This window comes from Nanorana parkeri, unplaced genomic scaffold, assembly GCF_000935625.1.
Source record: "Nanorana parkeri isolate BGI_ZX_2015 unplaced genomic scaffold, ASM93562v1 scaffold600, whole genome shotgun sequence".
In the NCBI taxonomy this organism is placed as follows: Eukaryota; Metazoa; Chordata; class Amphibia; order Anura; family Dicroglossidae; genus Nanorana; species Nanorana parkeri.
Genome location: NW_017306868.1, coordinates 414,801 through 418,876, shown reverse-complemented (window position 1 = coordinate 418,876; position 4,076 = coordinate 414,801).

Genomic DNA, 4,076 nt, shown 5'->3' with positions numbered 1-4,076 from the left:
CTTTTTTTTTTTTTTTTTACACTTTACTTTATTGCTATCACATTTATTGCTGACAAGCTAAATTTGGAAGAATATCCACATATTCGAACATTCGGATGCATACGAATTTCTGAATTAAAGAAATAACGAATCCGAACTACATTTTTGGATGCCAATTTTTCCGAATGCCATTCTGAATGAATTTATGTCGTTAAACATTAAGAAAAAAAAAAACAACAACAAAAAAGAGCGTAGAGTCCCCTCCCCAATTTATATCAGACCCCTTTAGGCCTGGTAGGAATTTTAGGGAGAACCCAAACAGCAAAAAAAAAAAAGCATGGGGTCCCTCCTAAAATCCCTTACCAAACCCTTGATCTGAGCAGCAGCCCGGCAGAGCAGGAAAGGGGAGCACTAATATTAGGCTCTCTCCTGCACCATACCAGGTCACATGGGCAGGGTGCTTTGCCAGGAAAGGGCTTCTTCCCCATAACCCTGGCCCGGTGGTGGAGGGGGTCTACGGGCAGGGGGGTGCATAGGAATCTGGGTGCCCTCTTTCATGAAGGGGGGTACCTAGAGGCCACACCCCCTAATAAATAAGGGGTTACATACAAGGACATGCACATGTACATATATATATATATACATATACACACTGTATATACCCCGAATACAACTTTGCAACTAAATTAAAGGGAATTTCAATGGCAGTACAGATAATAGAATGGACACGTTAAAATCGAACCACACTGATAGTGGTTAAATGAGATGTTTGAATGTATGTGAGAGAAACCTAGATTCCTTGAGATGAGCTATATCTTTAAAGGAAATTGTTTTTTTTACATTTTTAAAAAGATAATTAGGTAAATTAGGAAATGCTGGAGTATGGTAACTATGTCATAGGATGGTACTATTTCTAATTGTTCATTGAGATGTATTGAGTATAAATCATGCTTGAATAGCTTCTTCCCTGGATTTTCTAGCAGGGGAATGATGGCTGAGGAACCCGAAGTAATTCAGCGTTACTTCAGGCTCCGGTCAGTGAGGAGGAGATTGGTGAACGGATGAGAGAGATGCAGAGCCAGCTGTCAATCAGCCAGCAGGGTGGATCTCAACAGTATTGTCGGGATCTGTCCCGGTAGCAGTGCACCTCTGCGCTCTCAGCATATAGCGGGCAATATCCTACTATATACTGAGTTTTGGGTCACCAGAGGACCTTACACCGGCACCCGCAACTTCCCCACAGGGTCACCGCTGCCGCCCGTCGGCGCTCTGCCGCCCCGAGGCCGGGCCTCGGTGGCCTTGTGGGAAATCCGGGCCTGGCTATAGTCCGGGCCTGGCTATAGTTCTCTTTTAGGACCCTGGTATTGTCATTTCTCTGGGCCTTTCTCTGGGGAACAAATCTCACTTAGTCCTTCTGAATGTGTTGAGTCAGATAAAGTAGAAGTCTGTTGGCTAGTATCATATCAAGAGTTTTAGGTGGACGTTGAGCAGGCCAATTGGCATATAGATCCAGGACAGAGCAGGCTGTTTGTTAGGTTTGGGAATTCACATAATATAATCTTGGAGCATGTCGTAAGGGGTGTTGGTGGCCCTCCATAATGGAATAATATGCCTGCAACATAGATAGGGAGTGTATGAAAGCTTTATAATAAGAGAGGGGCAGACAATATGGGCCTGGGAGCATCGTGTTTTAGAAGAAGTAATTGCTAAGTTCAGTTCCTCCTAGGTTATCTGTTTTTCCGGGACCACTCTTGCCCTTGTAGGAATCATTGGGATACCCGATGCTTGTAGATATAACTCAGTAGGGAGGTTGCCTGAGAGGGCAGGGGTGTGGCTGCTTTCTGAAGGGAAGGAACTGTAAGACTTTGGGCACCTTTTGTTTTGAGGCACCCGAGATGTTGTTAGTTAACTTAGTTAACAACCCGAAAGTTAATTTGGGCTTTAAGATCAGAAAATGGACAAAGGCAAGACTGATGTCATTGCAGTTGTGACTGTCATGTGTGACATTATTTATTCACATCAGGCTGCAGTTAATTGGCTTTCACAGTACATGTGTTGCTGTCTAAGAGAACTCTAGAAACATATATAAAGGGTTTTCTCTGACATGAACACGGTTTATATCCTTATACAACAGCTGTCATACAACCCCAGATGGAGTTTACACATTTTCACAATCACTTGATGTTTAAGAAAATAGTAGGGATGCACCGATACCGACTTTCCAGCCAATCAGGAAGCCAGGTGGCGAGTAATGACCCGCCTCCCTGCTTTCTATTTGCCCGGGAAGTCGGCTCCATGTTTCCCAACGGCACTGCCGGTCAGAAGAAATCTTCCCGGTATTGGAGCATTTTGGCGAATACGGGTACTTGCCCAAATACTCGGTATTGGTACCGATAGCAGTATCGGTTTTGGTGCATCCCTAGAAAATAGCATCCAAAATCTCTAATTCCTAAATCTAGGTATGTTTTTGTTGGTTAATTGATTTAAAATAAATGTTGCCAGAAAGTGCGCTAAGAGGGCCAAGTGGTCTTTTATAACTAAAAGCAGTGCCAGTCATTATTGTTTTAGTTTTGAATATCGTGGGGAAAGGTGAGAACCTCTATTGGGTTTTTATTACTTATAAAAAAAAAGAACTCCAAAACCACCAGTGAGGTCCAGATAGAGTTCATTTTTCACAGTCTACATTACAAGGCCAACACATTTTGTGGTTAAAGGGTCACCTCGGCTGAGGAATGTTAGGCAAATTAAACCCAGCAGTAAGGAAGGTGATTTAGTGCAAAAAGCCTGTTCCAGTCACTGATTTTGCTTGCTTTCTTTTGCCATATGTGCCGTCCTTCACTTATTGTCCCAATGATAGGACAGGACATTGGAAAAAAGACTCCTGTTGAGTATCCACACAGCAGTAAAATCTTAAAACAGTTTTAAAACAGTTTCTAACCATTCACTATTCTTATTGAAACTACACAAAAATTTCCTTAAATGTGGCGGCTGCATTCGTCTTCTTTTTACAGACTAAGAACCTAAATACCTATTGATCCTGCCAGAAATGCAGTGTCCTTGTAACATCCTGTGCGCTGAGCTAAAATCTCAAACAATGTTATCAGCCATCAAAGCTATCTTCTGAGAAATATCTAGAACTGATGTCCATGAATGAAGGGGGATGGTGTTTGTAGTCCAAATCAAGAGAAGGGTGCCAATGCTGTTCTTCCATAGACAGTGGCGTAACAAGGGGGGTGCGGGTGACACCAAAATGACTGACAGTCATTTTGGTGTCACCCCCTCTAAAAAGTCGGGCACTCGGTCATGGACTGAGAGCCCAACAGTTGCAGGAAAGAGAGAGGAGGGGACCCGGTGGCATAAGGTATGAATGTCCACTCCTCTCTCTGCCGGTGTTCATCACCAAGATGGCCACCGGCAGGTATCAAAAAGATGACCGCGCATGCACGGTGACGTCACTACGGGGTGTCACCCGGTATTCGCTACGGGTGACACCAGGCCTTGGGACGCCCCTGTCCATAGATCTAGTACAATGAGTGTGTGTTGGCACCCTAGGACAAGAAGCAGGTTACTGGCATATCACTAGGTGGGAAAAAACAAGTAAATGGATGCAGCCAACCCATCTAAGGACTAGCAAGCTGTGATATGTTACAGTTTTGGTCCTGGATTTAGATACTTTATGTTGTGCCACCTTCTTCCTAACTCAGCAGGAATCACAGAGCAGGCACTACACAGCAAAGTTGCATTAAAAAAATGTTAGTCCATTTGCAACAACACAGTTGAATAGTGTCTGATACTTTTTTTTAAAATGTGCATTAACAGGGTGTCTTACTGTCTTCTCAGTCCAATCAGCAAAATGTTTTTAAACCTTTGTGTATTGAGACTGCTAGGGCTGAGAAGAAGGGGTAGACCTCCAAAAGCTTGATGGTATATTGTGTGGATGGAGCATCACACAGCCGCACCAAATTCAGAGATCAACATCAGCCTGTGGGGAGAAGAACCCCATGATTTAGACTTGTGAGGAGACAGGATGGTGGTTTGGGGGGTTGTGATGTGATCAGGTTCCATGTTGCACTCTGAACATGGGTGTAACATGAAAC